Source organism: Rissa tridactyla, chromosome 12 (genome assembly GCF_028500815.1).
Source record: "Rissa tridactyla isolate bRisTri1 chromosome 12, bRisTri1.patW.cur.20221130, whole genome shotgun sequence".
NCBI classification, from domain to species: domain Eukaryota; kingdom Metazoa; phylum Chordata; class Aves; order Charadriiformes; family Laridae; genus Rissa; species Rissa tridactyla.
This window is the reverse complement of record NC_071477.1, coordinates 13,045,468-13,064,277: the sequence shown is the minus strand read 5'-3', so window position 1 is coordinate 13,064,277 and position 18,810 is coordinate 13,045,468. Positions and strand designations below refer to the sequence as shown.

Here is an 18,810-nt window from a genome sequence, read left to right as displayed (position 1 = left end):
TGTAATGTAAATGGTGTGAGTGTTCATGCATACAGTCACCTTCACAGCAGCTGGATAACTGCACGGTTCAACTCTGCTGTTATTAAACCAGCAGCAGGGAAGAGGAGACACGGGGCGTCTATTAAAAACTCAAAGCGAAGCCCTCTGGTCTGCCTGATCAAACAGCAAATCTTCTAATTGGAACTAGGAAGTCACGGTTTTATTTCTTAGGAAACAGAGGAGTATGTGAACAAAACTCATCCGTGAAACAGCCATCATCTTGCTCTTTGCTCCTTTTTTTTTCTCAGTATTTATGTTTCCCGTATGTTCATCCTTGTGTCAAAACATATTAGAAAGACAAACTCTGGAGAGTAATGTCCGTTATCAGCCCAGCTGGTACCACTGGGAACCAGATACTTAATAAGCCCTCAAGCGCTCAGAGTAGGAAACTTCCCATTAATATTGATTAGAAATAATTTTTCTCATTGTAAGTACTGTAGCACAGTCTACATTGTCATCAGCACTTTTCTTGTTAGAGCTGCCGTCTTGATTTTTGTTTACTCATTAGGATCTCAATGGAAAGATGGTCTTTCATTTATTCTATAACATTAACAAAGCCTCTTTACTGGAACACATATGAAAGCAATTAGAAAAATCTTGACCTGTGACAGATGCAGAGCCAGGCCCGGACTGACTGCCGCATGCACTGAGACAGGAGAAAACATTCATCCGCCTCGCTCAAAGCTCAGTAAAAATGGGAAAAGTCTGGGATGCTGCAAAATAAAACCCAGGTTTGCGGCAGGAGTGACTTGTGAGTTCCCATAAGCGTTTATGCACAAGGTTTGTTCTGCGTATGTTCTCCTGCTCTGTTAAGTTGTCTTGATACATCATTAAACCAGGTCTCAGTAGCCTCAGGGGGGAAAACAGAAATCCCGGTGTTGCTTTTAGTGCTGTGCAAGTTGTGTAATACCGAATATACAATTAAGGCTAGATACCTTAACCTTGAGGCTGTGTTTCTAGTGTCGAGTAACTTTGGTAAAGGGCTGAGCTTCTGGTGCCTCCTGATGTGTCTGTTGGTGTTGCTTAGTTCTCGCTGTTCTTAATTGCTGATTATTTAAATGTTCATTTATGGGTTTAAAGAGCAAAGGCATTGTATCCTCATTTGGAAACACTGTGTGTGTGCGCGACGGGCCGGACTCTGCTGCTGCGGAGAACATAACCCTGGTTATCCGAGTGCTGCTGCGACAAGTCTCTTGTGTCTGTAACATCACTATCAGGGCACCTGACCAGTAAAGCCACCCTTCTTATGGAGCAGAAAGTCCTAAACATGGAATATGCGCGTTTAACTCCCTATAACCCGGTTGCTGATTCTCACAGCTCTATGTCCCAGATGGAGCTTTCTTTGCCTGTAGCTGCTCGGACCCGGAGTCCAGTCCTGCTAAAGCTAATGGGAGGACTTTCATTAACTGTAGAAACTAGATCTGACCCTGAAAGATGGACAAAGGCTTCTAACACTCTTGCTGCTGCTGAGGCTTTTATGCCTTCAGCTATCAAATGTGTGCTCGGCTGAGCAGCATCATTAAAGATGCACGAGCTCTCAGGATCTCAGTTTCCCGGCGGGGCAGGCGCGTGTTGCCCAGGGCTCTGAGTGGCGGCTCTGGCATTAAAAGTCTCTTTGTGATCTTTTACTTCAAAGATAGTCGAGACCTGGTGAACTTGGAGCACCTCTGAAGTCAGGCCAGCCGGGTACAGCTCTCTGGTATGCTGATGGAAGGACTTACTCAGAGTCAAGGGAGGGTGATGCTGGCCATTGAGGGGCTGCTCTTTGGGCTGCTGGTCCAGGAAACCATCACCGTAATCACTCTCAGGACCCGAGTGAAAGCCCCAGAGCTGTGGGAACAGATGGAGAGAAACTCCCCAGGAATTCACTCCTCTGGAAAGCAGAAGGTGAATCTCCTCAGGCAGCAGAACCAGGGGATTGAGTTGGCTTCAAGACGTAACATGGCTCAAGGGTTACGTGCTGCAAGTGCCGGCCCAAGCCGAGGGCTTGGGGTTAGGATGCAGGAAACCTGTTTGCAGCTTCCCTGTTCCAAAGGGCTCTGAGGCCAAGTTTTTCCCTGATGATTGGATCCGTAAACACATTAAACAGTTGCAGATCTAAACAGAAATGCCAGGCACACCCTGAAACACTTCAGTTTGTCAAATACCTGAATGCTGCAGAGGATTTTATGGCTAAACATTCTGTGCACTTAGTGTAAATCAGATTATTGTACCATATTTGCTTAAAGTGGGGAGAAAGCTCACAGATGATAACAAAGCACTGATGAGTTTCAAGTGCAGTGCACAGGAGATATTTGAATTAATTCCCAATCAAGGGGTGTCCAATAGAAAATGGAAGGCTGCTTAATGGGACCAGTATGTGATAGTTGGGTAGAAAACGTCAGGTTTCTCCTCTGGTAGTGCTCTGACCTTCCCTCTAACCACCACAATCCTCTGCAAAATTGATGTTTGCTTTCAAAATCAGTGTCGCTGTCTCTATTTATCACCAGACTTAATAAAGCTGCCATGTCCCTGTGACCTAGGGGTATATCTTTGGGTCTGGGCTATCTCCACAAATTTACTACTTTTAACAGACGAAAGAAGCCAGAGCTTGGAGAAACCTGTAGCACTTCAGGGGCTTCTTAGGCAGGTGTAGACCGCGTTTTGCTGATGAACCAAACTTGCCCACACGGGTCTGCGCTGGGTTTCTGTGCAAGTCTCTGCGTTCTGTAGGTGTAGCCCCCAGGCTGCAGAACAGGAGCGTGGCAGTTATTTTCCAAATTTCTGTCAGCTTTTTGAAATATAGGCGAAGGATCACCCCGGTTCCACAAGTGAATTATAGGCTGGATGATTTCTTCAGGGCCAGAAAGAGAGAAATTCAAGGACACCATCAGGAGTGATGGCTTTTTTCAGTCAAGGGAAGGGAGTGGAGAGGACTGCCAATAAAATAGCATTATTTTATCTAAAAGCTAAAACATCCGTCAGTAAAATCCAGCGCCAAGGTGTTTTAGAGGAACACCTTGCTTTGCCTAATGGGATCTGTTCTTTCTTAAAGCCTTCCACACTGACCCTAGGGCTGTCCAGAAATGCCTGTTTTCAGGTGGCCGGAGTATCTTCCTTCTGATTGAAAGCCCTTTTGGAGGGTGTTTTTTGGGGTTCCCCTCCTCATGCGTTGCTGTCACGTTTAAACTCCCTAAGGTAGCATCTATTGCTAATACGTTAGCCCGAGGAGCTTGTGCAGCACCAGAAGCCTGCCATGCTTTTATGCCTTGACTGTAGGTTGTGTCTAGCCCTTAAAACAGCTTCCCCTCAAAGCTTCTCACAGGCACAGAGATACCGGGTTAAATCAGCTTATTTCTGACCTTCAGAATTTCCAGCCAGATGCAGAGTTTGCACCTTGAGACAATCTTTCTAATTAATCTTCCCAACCTGCTGTGAAGAAGGTAAGTAACAGGCATTAACTGCGGTCTGAGGATTGGAGGAAAGAAACAAGATGCAGAGTTATGATAATGGAAAAGGTTTTCGGCCCCCAAAACCGTAGGCAGAAAGAAATGTTGCGCTGCCTGGGTGGTCTTCATCCAGAACCTGCTGGAGATGGCACCTACCCCACACATTTCTCTGCTGCGGCAGGAGGGAGGTCACTACGGGGGACATTAAGCATTAGAAAAGATGTAGGGATTACTTATGAGATTAAAGCCGCTGTTACTGAAGATCTGCTGCATCTTTGGTGGGCTCTGCTCTGCTTGTTATTGCAGCGTCTGTGCAGAGTTGGGAGGAGGAAACCACGACCAAAGCAACGCCCCCAAAAGCAAGCCCCTGTAGGACTTCATGCCAAGCACCCAAGTGACCTTATGGGCACGCTCACCTGAGGCAAGGGCACTGGAATTGCCTCTAACGAAAGCTCTCAGTACAGGCGCCAGTGACGAGGTGGGGCAAGAGGTGCCCGTTCCTCAAGGCGGAGGACGAGGAGGAGCGTGCCATTAATAACGGGAAGGCAGTTTCACGCTCAGTGCTGGGCGGGCGGCCAGCTCCTAACCACAGGGATTTTAACTCACAACCTTGCAAGCCGTGGATCTTTGCCCACCAGCCTGTAATATTTCTTTCCTGTCACGGCATGAAATCTTCCATAGGTCGACCTGGTCCAGGCTGATCAAAGGGCTGGAGCACCTCTCCTATGAAGACAGGCTGAGAGAGCTGGGGTTCTTCAGCCTGGAGAAGAGAAGGCTCTGGGGAGACCTTATGGGGACCTTTGTGTACCTGAAGGGGGCCTTCAAAAAAGCTGGGGAGGGGCTGTTTGCAAGGGCATGTAGCGATAGGACGAGGGGCAATGGTTTTAAACTAGAGCAGGGCAAGTTTAGATTAGATATTGGGAAGAAGTTCATCACAATGAGGGTGGTGAGACCCTGGCCCAAGTTGCCCAGAGAGGTGGTGGAGGCCCCATCCCTGGAGACATTCAAGGCCAGGCTTGATGAGGCTCTGAGCAACCTGATCTAGTTAAAGATGTCCCTGCTCACTGCAGGGGGTTGGACTAGGTGACTTTTAAAGGTCCCTTCCAACCCAGCACGTTCTGTGATTCTTTACGCGTGTGGAGAGGTTTGCTCTCCAAACCTGCTCCCGGCTTTTGCATCTGCAAATGGCTCTTCTTCTGGGGAAGTCCTGGGTGGTGACACTGCAGCGTTGCTGTGGGCCAGTGCTGCTGCCGGAGCTGGTACTGAACGCTTTGCTCGTAGAGAATTGGCCTTTGTGCCTACGGAAAAGAGGAGAAATTAGTGGCAGCTTTTAGTGAGGGCAAGTTGTACAAATATTGAGAGTTGATCAATTAATCTTATTTCTTCTTTTGGTATGTTTACAAGGTACAAACCGTCATTGGCACCATCCTGAGTCTTAATTTTTCTGTAGCGGTGAGGATACGCTTGGATAACTTGTTGGACTGCTGGGAATTCGTTGTGCCAGTTCACTGGCTCCTGCCCAGTTTGGCGTAGGCTTTCCTAGTGGAGATGGAGTACTGCTCCTCAAGGTCAGGGTGCCTTCTGCCAGCATTTGCAAATATGTGTTTTTACTGATTTGGTGCTCAAATATGAAAGATGAGTTACTTTTGACTTTTGCTGCTGCACTGTACCACACTGGAGCCAGATCTGTGCACCCTTTTGTTTTGCCTCCTGGTTTATTCTTTGTCTAATCTTTGATTTCCTCTCATGGCTTCTCATGGCCTATCCCAGATCTAACCCTCCATCTCTTTTAGTCCCACGTTTCTGCTGCCACTTTCAGCTTTCCCTCAGTGTCCTCCTGTGCCCTCTTCTCTTACCAATTTCAGCACTTTCCAAGCCCTTGAATCTGTTGTTTTTTTGCTTGTTGTTTGTTTTCTACGGAGAACAACTAATGTCAAGGTTTTTGCTCATATATCTTTCTCTAAGATAGTGTTTCACCACTGGCAACCCCCGAGTTTGAGCATTGTTTCCTCTTCTTGTCCCTCGTTGCTTCCTTCTAGACACCCCACACCCTGCAGCTGAATCTCTCCTCCCCTGCCCCGCCATTCCCCTCGCGCCGCACCACTGACTTCCTCCCGTTATCTCAGATTGAAGCCTCTTACCCTCACCATTAAGACTGCGAGATCGCCCATTTCCTTCTGTTTCCCCACCTCCATCTCTCCCACCCTCATCTCCTGCAGCCTCCCAGTGCTTTCCGTGCCTCCCCTGCCCAGTTGGCCTTACCTCCTGCACGGGGCAAGCCCCAGAGCTCGAAGCAGCCTGTGTTCACCGACTGTGACCAACTTCTGCCTTCACTTCTTGTCTCGTGGCTACTTTCTTCTCCCCAGCCCTTTCTGTGCTGCCAGATGTTGCCCATGAGCATCGCCACACTGGAGAGTGGGTTGCTCCCCTGCTTTGCAGAGGCTCGGGCTCGTTTGCGGTGGGTGTAAGTATGGACATGGTCTACTTGCTTGCCATCAGCCTTGCTTCTTAGCGACAGCACCTCTTAGCTGGAGTGAAATACATCAGGTGACCTTTAAAGATCATGAAAATAAAACTCTGCCAGGGAACTAAAACTGTAGAGATGGAAGCGTAGATTGAAGAGGAGAGGGGGACGACGGGGCAGCGCCTTCATCTCGTGCACGGAGCTGCTGGCACAGCTCCTCCTACGGCGCTCGGCTCCCGCTGCACCTACCTACGCTCAGCCGCTTTCTGCTTTGACAAGCTGTCACCACGCGAGCGTACGATGAAGCAGCAATCACAACCACACGCGCTCTCTGTGCCTGCAGAACAAGGACACGACTTTTGCTGTCCCCTCACTTCTACATTTTTTAACTCAGCACAGCCCCAAGACCAGCAGATCCTTCTGTGCCTCTGAGTTAGGGGGTCTGCTCAGCGTCCTTCAATCACTGCAGCTTTCTACCTCTCTTGTTAATCCAGAAAGCTCGGTTGTTGCCAGCGTCTAGTGTGACCCCTGAGTGTGTTGCCCAGAGAGGTGGCGGATGCCCCATCCCTGGAAACATTCAAGGTCAGGTTGGACGCGGCTCTGAGCGACCCGATCTAGTTGAAGATGTCCCTGCTCATTGCAGGGGGGTTGGACTAGATGGCCTTTAAAGGTCCCTTCCCACCCAAAGTATTCTATGATTCTATAATGTATGTGTTATAAAAGCACGAGAGAAAAACCCTCCCCTTAGAGCCGGGTGAAATCTTTCCAGCAAACAGTGAACTTGCTAAAGAAAGGAATTTGAGGGACCAAAACTAGGTGTGAAATTGGATTGAACGCTGGATGAGATAGAGATGCTGGGAACTGGGTCTTTGAAAATGCTGGATGTTTTAGTAGTGCTTTTTAAGAAACCTCACTTTTGAAATAACTGGTTGTTCGTTTGTGTTTTTTTTAAACTGAAATCTCTATAATATTTTTAAGTCGTACAAGAAAGAAAACTTGATGCACTGAATTTTGACTGCATTAGGAAACAAACAGATTGTATTTCTATTCTAGCTCTAAATCTTTGTATTGGCACCCGAACCAAGAGCTTTGATTTGCCGGCAGAGCGGAGGATGATGCAGATGCCTGCGGGCTCTCTCCGGCGTGCTCACCCCTCCCTCTGCCCTCAGGATCTCCAGCTACTCCATTCCTGGGCTCTGGGCACCGCAAGAGCCTGCTGACGTGGTAGCTGGCCTTCTGTCTTCCCAATCACAATGCTCGTACCCAAATTTGAACAGAAAAGGAGCCCTTTTTTTTTTTTTTTTTTTTTTTTTTTTTTTTTTTTTGATCCTCTAACTGTTAAGATGCGTTTCGGCTCCTCACGCTGACTCACTGGTGTGGCACGGCGCCAGCATACGTATGTGACTCCCCCCGTCATTACCATACGTGCCTCCCAGAGCAGCTGTGCTTACAACACACTTTAAATAAACAGACAACTGAATTATGGACTTCAGAGACTGGTCCGAAGTTGCTCGGCTCTCCAGCGCCCTGGGCTAAGGCTCCGGCTGCCAGACTCGCTCCTTGGAAAACCTGCACAACCCAGGGCTGCCGAGGTCTCTGGCTGGTGAGGATCTAAGTCTAGTCCCAGATCCATAATTAACCTTTAACGTGGCTAAAAATTTTCCCATTTCTCCCATCCTGTGCCTGCACCTCTGCATTCCACAAGGAAGACATGGATGTACTTTCTTCTCATCAGTTTTGTTTTCCAGATTTTTGCATGTACAAATGCAGTAATAAGGCAAGTTTGTACGGTTAAGGCATGTCTCCGTGTGTCACTGGGTGACTCTTAAAACATGGTTCTGCCATGTTGCAGCAGGAGTATTTGAAATCTGGGTAGAGCTCCCAGACGCTCATCAGGGCAAATTCCCACCTTAAACAGATCCTCACGCTCTGGATGATCCCTCACAATCAGGTACAGCTACAAAGATCCAGGTTTATTACCCATAAATACCAACCCGCACACTGCCCTGTTCAAAGGAGCGAGTCACATTTCAAACCCAAAGGCGTTGGTTGGGGTAGAACGTTTTGGTGAAACCCCACAGCTCGATGCTCAGAGCTGTCTCCTCGTTCATCTGTTAGATCTGGGTGGGGGCCATTTCCCAAGGAGAAACAGGGCCGATGGTGATTAATTCTCCAAACCTTCTGAAACCTATTTCACCTCGGAAAAGGTGACCCGTCCCAGACACAATATCTGACAGCAGCATGAGGCATCCTCTCTGCTCCGCTCCCAGACGGTGCAGGGGTGAGTGTGGGCTCCCGAGAGCTGCTCCCTGGCCCAGGCGGCTTCTTGGCTTCTCTCCCAGCTCCGGTGACTGGCTTTGACTCCGGGCAAAGACTCTTACCTTCCTCTCTTTATCCATAAAATGGGCATGAGGAATCCTTCAGGAATGGAAGTTGTTTTGGGCATCAATCACCCAGCTTTTAAAGCTTGCCATGTATGTTACTTTAGGGGTGGCTTTTAGTTTCTCCTAAAAAAAATGCTCTGGGACCCCGTCCCTAGCGTCGACTCGCTGTGTGGCAAACAGGAACCTGCTGCCGGGCTGGGCTATTTACACCGCAAAGGAAAAAAAAAAAAAAAAAAAAAAAAAAAGAAAATAAAGGCAAAACATTTTCTAACCCGGATATCCTCCCCAGACCTTCCAACTTCAGCACAGGCAGCAGCATCCCGCATCCCAGCCAGCGGTCAGGACAAATCCTCTCGATGAGCAGGAAGGCCGCCACCTTCCACCAAAACTTGAAGACCTTCTTTTTTTTTTTTTTTTTTTTCTTAAATTAAAAAAAAAAATAATAAAAAAAAAATATTCATTTTAATTACCCCCTTTCCCAGCCACATCCCGATCCCGATGCGGACAAACCCTCGTTTTTCCCAGGGTCCACCCTGCGCCGCGGGAGGGGGAGGACCCTCCGCGATGTCCCCCGGATGGGGGGCGCGGAGCGGGGGAGCATCCCGCGGGAGGCGGGGGCGCGGAGCGGCGGAACCGCCGCTCCGCGCCCCCGCCTCCCGCGGGATGCTCCCCCGCTCCGCGCTTTTCCACCTGCCGGGAGAGGCCGGGCTGCGCCGCCCCGGCTCCGCGCCCCCCCCGCGCTTCCGCGGCCGCGCCCCCTCCGCGGCTCCACCTCGGGGAGGAGCCGGAGCCGGAGCCGGAGCCGGAGGCGGGCGGGGACCGGGGTTTACGCGGCGCCGCTGCCGGCCGGGGCGGCGGGCCCCGGGTGCGCCTGTGCGGAGCCACCGCGGGTGAGTGCGGAGACGGGTGCGGGGGGATGCAGCGGGCGGGGCGGTGGGGTTCGGCGTTCTCCTTCCCCCGGGGATCCCGGGTGTGTGTGTCCCCTCCGCGTCCGTGTGTCCCCTCCGCGGGTCCGCGGATGTTCCGCGGGGTCTCCGCAGCCTCCAGGGCAGCGGCTGCAATCACGCCGCGGAGTTTGGGTAACTCCAAGCCCTGACCTGGGGCTGGCGAGAGACACCGAAATCAGGTAGCCCCGCTGCCTGCCTTCCCCTGGGTGGCATCTCGGGCACCCGGCGAGTCCCCCAGTAAATTTGGCTAATCTTATCTTGGGCGCGTTTAATGATGAGGATGCAATTAGCTCTGTAAGGCAGTTTTTACTCCGTTGATTGGCGTTGGTGTTTAAATACACGTTTGTACCCTGGGTCATCATGCAGAACCCAAGAGGATGAAGATGTGAACGTCTCGTGTGTGCTCGTGAGTGGCTTTTCCGTATTGCATTTAGAAGCGCTCTCCCTTTTGGCGTGATCGGGGTGGGGAAGAAATATACGGGAGGCAGCATAAATATAAGCAACCGTAATTCCTGAAATGGCATCAGGATTGCAAGGGCTGGTTTCTGTGGGAGATGAAGGTCTTTCTCAGAGAGAGTCTCCTTCAGTTTGCAGCCCAGGAGAACTTCAGCCCCAACTTCAGCCCCTTCTCCAGCTCCAGGGTCTGAGGTGTCTGTGCTGGTAGAGGTGCTTTCAGTTGACTCTGACGAGCCAACAAGTTCACGTTTATAGCTTAGTTATCGTGAAAAGATCTTTTCTGCACTGTGATAACTGCTGGAGGAGGAGGGTGCTTCAAGCTACAATGGAGCAGCAGAGAAAGTGGCTTCTCAAATTGCCAAGGAAAGCAGAGGGCTCACAAATCTTGGGCGGGGGGGGGGGAACCCTAATGGTTTGAGCCCTCCTGTGTTCCCTAAGAAACGCTCGGGGAACCTCGGGAGAAGCGGCTGCCTGGGCTGCCCTCGCTGTCACCTTGACCCAGCCTTCCTTGCCCCAGGTGCCCTGAGCCCCGCCGTTACTGTTAACTGCTTTTTCACACATGGAAGGGCCAAACGCTGTTAGGGCAGAAGGGGTTCTTCTGGCTGGGACTGAATGTAGTCTGGCGGGGCATCGCGTTCGTTGTGAAAGACGTAATGTATTAAACCCTGAATGTGAAGAATACTTTTTCATTTATGTTTTCCCCTTCCTTGTTTAATCTCTACGCTATGGGTTGGGCCAAAAACTGCCGATGATATTGAAAATACTCTTATTACATTATTTATATGGGGTTTGCTTCATGTCCTGAGATCCCTCATGAGGTTTTAAAAAAAAAAAAAAGTGCTTATTTTCCTTCTGACTGGAAAACATAAGTGACTATTTAATAAGAAAAATAAGGTTTAAAGTGTTGAACTTCAGATATCTGTGGTGGATGTGATGAAATGCAGAGATACCGCGTCTTCTCTTTGCCATCAGGACCACGTGTCCGGGCTGCCCCTTTCTAACAATGTCTTCTTGTTGAGTCTGTCGTTGCAGGAAAAATGACTCTGTGTGAGCGTGCTGGTACCAATTGTACCGGCCCCTTGGTGCTTCTGCAGCCACTTTGTTGGAACCTTATTTTCCCTTGGTTTAATAATTTATAAAACGCCTGTTGCCTCTAGGCACATTTCATCCAGTAAGAAGAAAAACATCAACCAGTGTTTACTGGTTGTGGAGCCGGAGGTTGACAAATAATGAAGCTTTTGTAGATGAGGGGATGCCACACTTTTTATCTCATATAAACTCACAAAAACGCAGGGTTTGTGCTAAAAGTCTTCCCGGGGTGTTACTCCTTTCTTATCCCCATCCTTAAAAAGGTCTCTTGCCCGCTGGTGACAAGGTGGGTCTTCCCTGTGACCTTCCTTAAGCTGTTCTTGGGTCTGCTTCTCTTTTCTGCTTTTACCTCTGTCTGACTCGAGCTTGGCAGCTCTTGGGTATTTAATGGTCATAGAGAAAGATGGCACAATCAGGCCCTACATCTTCGCAGGCTGAGCTGCTTTGGCATGAAAGAGGTCAGTCTCTTTTGGGGCAATAAATTGCCCTCTCGAATCCTCTGCCAGATACTTATGAGCCACTATCATTAACTGCGCTTTGAATCACTCATTGAGCTGGAGGGGGCAAACTGGCCTCCAGTTCTTCTTGTCTCCTTTGAAACTGCTAAATGATGATTCAGTGACCTTAGTGGGCAAATCAGATCATCAGCTAATTGGCCCAAGAAGCAAAACTTGCTTGATATCAAACAAACTGATTGATGCTGGTCTTCATCCTGAAACCCTCCGCTGTCCCAGGTGATATCCCCAGTTTCAGATACTTACAGGGTTTTCTTGTGGCACTGGGAAGGGGGCATGGTAAGCTCTTTCTGTTAGCCATGCCTGTGCGTGGCATCCCATCCACCTTCAGCAGCTTTGGAAGGTATTGAGGGAAAAAAAAAAAAAAAAAGCATCAGAAACTTAACATTTCAAGCTTGCCTTCCTCTGTGGACAGCCCTCTCCTCTGCCTCTGAGGCGGGTGAAACCGTTCACTGGCATGAAATGTTTTTGGAGGACTTGGCTCTGCCGGGGATCCCAGAGCTGAGTTGAGGGAGGGGGTGAGAGCGTGACGCCGGGCCCCAGCTCATCACCTTGCCGTCCTCGTCCTTGCTTTGGCAAAGCCCTTTTCAGGAGCGATGTGCCTCTCCCCAGACGTGCCTGGCAGATTTGTGGCCCGACACTGGGAACGTGGGTCAGGATTAGCCCCGGCGTGGGCAAGGAAAGGTGCTGCACGGCTGGCCAGGGCCGGGGCAAGCGGGACGGTGCGCTCCGCCGGCGCTAATGGTCGGCCTGACCTCGCTGCTCGCTTGCTGGCTGAAACTAATTCAGGCTGGCGGCGTCTCTGCAAGGAGGGCTGTAATTGCAGGCAAGTGCCGGTGTAGAAGCATCCAGGCTCTGCACGTTCATCGCTCCTTGCTCTGGGAGCCACAGGAGCGAGCGGGGATGTGTGAAAGGGGTCAGCTGGTGGCTTTTTGCAAGGCTCTTAGTCGAGTGACACCACCTCCCAGCATGGCCTTGCCAGCTGGCTCATCCTTTAGGGAAGTTTAAAGAGGCTTATTGCAATCTTACTAGAAATCTGTCGTCTTCTATTAATCTACTTGTCTCTCCTCATCTCCTTTCCACGTGCTCCTTTGCTCATTCATCTCAGCTGCTGCCGGTTGACACCGGCTGTGCCGCTTGCCAAAGTGCTGCTGGTTGGGACACGGTCATCTGTAGGCTGTCATGTTTGCAGTCCAAGATGTTTTTTCTTAGTATATCACAGAATCACAGAATGATGGGGGTTGGAAGGGACCTCTGGAGATCATCTAGTCCAACCCCCTGCCAGAGCAGGGTCACCCAGAGCAGGTGGCACAGGAACGCGTCAAGGAGGGTTTTGAATGTCTCCAGAGACGGAGACTCCACCACCTCTCTGGGCAGCCTGTGCCAGGGCTCTGCCACCATCAAAGTAAAGAAGTTCCTCCCCATGTTTAGGTGGAACTTCCTATGTTCGAGTTTGTGCCCGTTACCTCTTGTCCTGTCACTGGGCACCACTGAAAAGAGCCTGACCCCATCCTCCTGACACCCACCCTTTCAGTATTTATAAGCATTGATGAGATCCCCCCTCAGTCATCTTTTTTCCAGACTAAAAATGACCCAAATCCCTCAGCCTTTCCTCCTAAGAGAGGTGTTCCAGTCCCCTAATCATCTTGGTAGCCCTTTGCTGTCCCCTCTCCAGCAGTTCCCTGTCCTTCTGGAACCGGGGAGCCCAGAACTGGACACAGTAAAATATATATATATAGATACTATATTTTTAATATTTTTTTTTGAAGGTGGATGGGCAGCAGAGCCTGGGTGCTTTGCTGGCGGGGGTGGAGGTGCAGGGGAGCCGTGGTACCTGGGAGCAATCGGGCTCCAGCTCCGAGTAAGCCAAAGCCCTCTCCCACGCCAGGTCCTGCTCAGCGCGGAGCACAGCGTGCCTTGCAGCAGCGTAAGGGACTGCTAATTGCAAACGTTAATCACCAGCTGCCTGCACCTTCCCCTCCAAAATCAGGATGGTTCCCACGTCGGGGGGCTAGCGCTGTGCTTGGCGCCAGCGAACAGTGCGGACGAAAGGCAGCAGGAAAAAATGTCAAATTTTGGGAGGGAAGGGAGGTGAAGGGGGTGAACGCTGTGCAATAATTCTCACAATAAAGCAGGAAGGCATTCCTCGGTGGGAGCTGGTGGTGCTGGACCGCGTCTGAACTCGGTGGCACCCCTCGGCACCGCTGCTGGCTGGGGAAATGGCGCTTTGGGAGTAACGCGGTTCTTCCTGCTGGACGTTTTCCTTGCAGGTCTCACAGAAGCGTGTCGCTGCTGGGGTTAACAGCCACAGAGGCACCAAGGGAAAAAAAATGAATAGCTTGAGGAAGGCTAAGCCTTAATACCCATACAAAGCAAATAAATGGTGTATCATTTGATGTGGATCAGGTGAGCTAGGAAATCTCTGGCTCTAGAAGGCCGGGTAGGAAATGCAAAGCTTTTGACAAAGGTGGCGTGGCTGTCCCTGCTCCCAGAGCCAGCATCCCTGTGCCAGTACTGGTGCTGCCGGGAGCCGCCTGTCTGCCGCTCCCCTCGGCTTCCACAGGGATGTGCTTTCCCCTGCACAGCACCGTGTTTGCTATCCTTGAACGTTGCTAGCTGGCGGGGAAAGAGATCAGTGCGGGTTTTTTCCAGAATAGTCAGCTGACTTCATCCCATGGGAAAGTGGTTGAAAAGCAGGAGACAGGTGGGTTGGCATTCCTGCTTCGTAGCCTTCCCTAATTCCAGCAGGAGAAGGATAAACGGAGAAGTGCAGTTGCTGGGTCCTTTTCTATGTTTGCATTTGAAAGAGCGTGATAGGCTGTGATTAATGAGGCTAAATGGAAGCTTGATAAATGGTAAATTCAAGTGAACCTCAAACAAAAATGGCTTTATGAGAAGGCTTTTGCTTGCGTGCAAAGCGCGGGCTGTGGGTTTCATCTGGTGCTGTGTGGTTTGCGGGTGGCACGGGCTGTCCCCCTGCCCAGGTATGTCCCCATAGCTGCCGTGCAGCAGGTCCTGCCCCAGCCGTGTCCCAGCCGCCCCTCCTGCAGGCCCTTGGTTCTTTCCTGGTTTAGGTGAGTAGAATGTTTCCAAATTCTGGCTGTGGGATCTGCATCCTGGAGCCCTCCATGTCCCCATACCCAGGCCCTAATTAAGGATGCTCTAAAAGCAGCAGGCCAGCTACCATGGCCTTGCAGATCAGAACCATTGGCCTAATCTATTTTTAAAGTGAATTAAACTAGAAAAAGGTACTGCCACCCTAGAATAAGAAGCCACCTGGGGAGTTAACCCAGAATAGTTGTTCTGCTTTGAATTCGCACCCTATCTCCCTTCAAAATAACTTTCCTTTCCATATATGCAGGCACCGTAAGCACAGAATACAGGGCAGGACTTAAGCAAGATCATCCAACAGAGCTAGGAAAACATCGTATTTTTCCCAAGGTCTTCCCTGCATCACCTCCCGGCAAATCCACACACGCTTCTCAACTTAGACATCCTTTTCCGTAATAAATCCGCCTTGTTTCTTGCTCGATCCGCGGCAGAGATCTGCACTCCTTTCCCACCCCCATCCCTGTGGTTTGCTGTAGCACCCTGACCCCCAGCTCCCCGCAGCCCCCTCTGCTCTCCTCTATCCAGCTTTTGCGCTGGTCACACACCATGAAACCAGCATTCCAGGCGCTCACCTCCCCAGATTTCCACGGCAAGGTTGCCCAAAGATCTTGTTTTAGGCTGGATGGGACCTTATCACCTCTCTCGGCGTGAGCACTAGGTAAGAGGCAGCATCAGGTGCCTTTTTCTGAGCTGGGGCTGATAACCCGAGCTGGGCATAGGTGGCAGGCGTAAATTATTTGCAGCGGCCAACCTGGGCGCTGCTCTGGGGCCGCTCTCGTCTTGCCTTGGCTGGGAGGAGGAGTGGGGATATCTGCACCGTGTTTTGAGTTGTGCTGAGACACTCTGCTGTGACACCGCTCCTTCAGATTTGTCAAGCTCAAGTTAAATGTATATAATTTTAACATCTCATGATTCCTTGGGGGCTGACTCATGTTTTTTTGGCCTGAATGAATCATAGCTCTTGAACACCATTGCTAAATTCATTATGCAACAATTACAGGGTTGGAAATGCCACCCTAAGTGCACACAAACAAGCTGGCAGCAATTTTCCCCTCCTTTTCTCTTGCCCCGTGTTGCCAAGAGACCTCCCTTGGGAGTTTGCTCATTAGCTCTTGCCTCTGCCCTGGGGGTGAGGGGCTGCGCCTTGGGGCTTTGCCCTTGGGCTGGAAGGGGCAGGAGGTGCAGTTGGGTGTTTCTAGAAGAGCAGAGAGGGGACAGCCTAGGAGGGAAAGCTGGAGATGCGCAGTTTTGCTCATCAGTGCCGGTTGCCTTCGTTTTGCCCCAAGCGCTCCATGTGAGGTTATGATGTAGTCATGGCACCTCTAATGATCCGTATGGGAAAGCCCCAGGTATGAGGCGTTGCTCTACGGTGGCTCCGTGTGGCAATATTGGATGTTGTCAGCGTTCCACAGGCACAAATTCTGCTTGATTCCTTGCTCAGCAGCTCAAAGGCCAAATACGCATCGGAGGAGAAAGCCTGAGGAAGATGTGAGCCCCATGCTGGCTGTGAAGTCTCCAGTAATGGCCACCATCATTTTCTCTGCTTCGTGGTGCTAAGCTGAGATCTGGGGATTTGTGTAGGGCTTGGCTGTTTATTACTGAGGTCTTGAGCAAGGGTTCATCCGGTATGTGAAATTAAGAGGGGCTTTGTACTGGGTGGGCTTTGCTTGCAGACGTGCTTAACCCACCCAAGCAGCTGGTGGGAGCTGTGCTATAGGCTGGCGGGCTGCAGAAAGGACCATCTCCACCATCTGCAGGATCAGATCAGATTTCTGGCTTTAACATGCCCCTGCGACCTGAATTCGACTTTCGCTACCAGAACACTGATTTTTCCGCCATCCAAATAAAACTGCTTCTCAGAACAAATATTCAGCTGAGGTATATACGGAATGGCGGGGTGGGTACCTGTGCCTGGGAAGCCCTCCAGAAAGTCTCCCTTAAGAGCAGCCGTTCTTCCCAGCTGAGTTCTGGCCCTTAAATCTTGATGTCTTTGGGAAGAGTTTCTCCCCTGGGCAGGTCTGGCTGTTGGCATATCCAGGCATGCCTGCACATGGAGACGGTGGAGAGGGATGGCTAAACCTTGTGCTCATGGGTGGACGAGGTTCTCCTTGGTTCTACTTGGCTTGTGGCAGCAGGACTTGTAATCCCAGAAATGCAGGAACGAAGTCAGAACTAGACTGACGAGGAGGAGAGCAGAACCAGCAATTCTGGTACCATGTCATAGTCAATTTAAGGTGAAGTACCCAAAATCATATTTTTGAACTAAGAAGTGATAAATATTTGATGAAACTGAATGTCAGAGCAACTGTATTGTCAGAGCAGCAAGTCAAGCCAACGTACCATCTCTGACTGCGGCCAAGAGGAGATGCAGAAAACATGGAAAGTAGGGCATGTATGGTGACGTGCGGGTTGATAACTGCGCCTAAAAATAAGGTACTTTAGAAACATAAAATCTGCCTCGCAAGCAAGGCAGTGGCAAGCTGCTCTGAGTGCCTGATTTAAGACTGAAACTGGTGATGTTGGCACCGCAGAAAGCTGCGCTAACGTTTTGTTAGCGTTTAGCTAGCAAAACATTTTGCTTCAATCTGATGGTTTGCATCTAAGATGAGGCAAGTTACTCCAGAGCTGTGCTTGGGCAGAGGTGGGAGCGAGAGGCGGTGGTGGGGCTCTTGGTGGAGATGCTTTTCCTCAGCCAAGCCCCGCCGGCGGCAGCCTACTTCCCGTGCAGGATTTCTGCTGGTCTGCGTTTTAAGGAGCCTTTGTCCTCTTGAAATATTATGGTTCAACTTTCTAGAAGATGCACTTAATAATATTGCTGCAGGCTTCAAGGGGAAACGGTCTTGATGGCCCTGCGGTAGCGGTGTCTGATCCTTGCTGCCGTTGTGGATGGGCTGGTAGCGGTACCCTGCAGAAACTGTTATGGTGCTGCCCGTCGGAGCGTTGCAGGGAAGCCTGACCCGCTGTGCTGGAGGTCTGATAGCATCAGATCAGCCTCAGGAGCCCCTTCTTGCGTGCTGGTGGCCGACCTCGCCCTGCAGAGGCTAGGTGGACAGCAGGATGAATTTTTTGGAGTGGAGGGGTGATGTGCGCGTGGTGTAGCAGTGGAATAAGTAAGGCATTGAGGAGTCCACCAAGGTATAAGGGTCATGCCTTAGACAATAAATCTAGGTGTTTGAGCGGTATGGAACAAAACATCTTGCACTGTAGCGTGGATAATTCATTTTTCCTAAAGTCTCACCTTTTTACTCTTCCAGCAGAGCCCATGGGCACCCCGCTGGTCCCCCCCACAGCAGAGGCAGGTGGGCAACACCATCCTAAGTAGAAGTTTGGGCTCCCTGATGGATGCAGGATGGGTCAGAGGGCACCTTTTTGTGTTATTTTGTTAAGATCTTTTGAGGATTATTGAAATGGTTATAGAAGTGCTCAATAATGTCCATAAGCATTAGAGTTGAAAGCATTTTGTTAGCAATAATTAAACACAACTGCTATTTAAAAAAGAATAAATCAGATTGTTGGGAAGAGCATCCTCTCTTAAATCTCCCACAGAATCGATACTCCTCCTGTCGGGTGTGTAGCAGACACTTTCAAATCCTGTCGGTTGTATTCAAGCCCACCACAAAGCAGCGCTTCTTAGCAGTCTCCCAAAACCCCTCTTCGTGCCATGGCGAGCTGGTTGGCATGTTTGGCTCTGGCACCTGGGTGGCTGTGCCCAGCTGGTGGCATCTGTCCCATTGCCGGGGGCAAATGGCCTTGCTCCCGTGGTCTGGTAGTCTGGGGACCTCTCCTACCTTCTGCACAAGCTGATGCGTCCCGCTGGACCTGACCTTGGATCACTCTGTGCCGTGGTCTGGGTGTCCAGCTTGGAAGTAGTTATTATCTCTTGATGTCAATGTTGGTATAGCAAACTCCAGCGTGGATGTGCAGAGACAAGTCTCCTCCTGCACACCAGCATCATCTCGCAGCCTGAACCCAGCATGTGTTGTCCCATCTGATTGTGGTTGTGGTGTCTTTGTTGGCTGCTGTTTTTGTCACCAAGGTACCATAAAGCTGCCAGAATCAAGCCTTTGCCTTGGAAAGAGAAGAACAAGGCAGGACTCTCTTCTGGTGGCAAAGAAACCAGAAAAAAATTAAAAATAGAGGAACGTAGTCCCATCGGATGGTAACTCCCTGGGATGATGCTGTGTCCCCCAGTGCTGCACAGACGCACAGCCACCGGGGGCTGCGTAGTTGTATGGGGGGGCACGTGGGATGCCCGCTCTCCCTGTCACCTCTGTGTGATGCACCTCTGGGAGAGCGGACATCCCTTGGGAAAGGTGCGTCCCGTCAATAGCTGAGAGCCCGCAAAAGCCCTGTCGCTGAAACATCCTGTGTTGGCAT

At 50.5% G+C, this 18,810-nt stretch overlaps 1 protein-coding gene across 2 annotated transcripts in view; it reads left to right on the top strand.

The window, feature by feature from the left end:
• The first annotated feature begins 9,134 nt into the window (after window positions 1-9,134).
• The window catches only part of PPP1R16B (protein phosphatase 1 regulatory subunit 16B), a 62,898-nt gene continuing 53,222 nt past the window's right edge, over window positions 9,135-18,810 (top strand). The window contains exon 1 of one of the 2 annotated variants that reach the window (XM_054218660.1): window positions 9,135-9,205. The gene's annotated coding sequence lies outside the window, so the exon portion shown is untranslated. Of the gene's footprint in view, window positions 9,206-9,529; window positions 9,669-18,810 lie in introns of those variants that run through there. The other variant, XM_054218659.1, reaches the window with a different exon arrangement.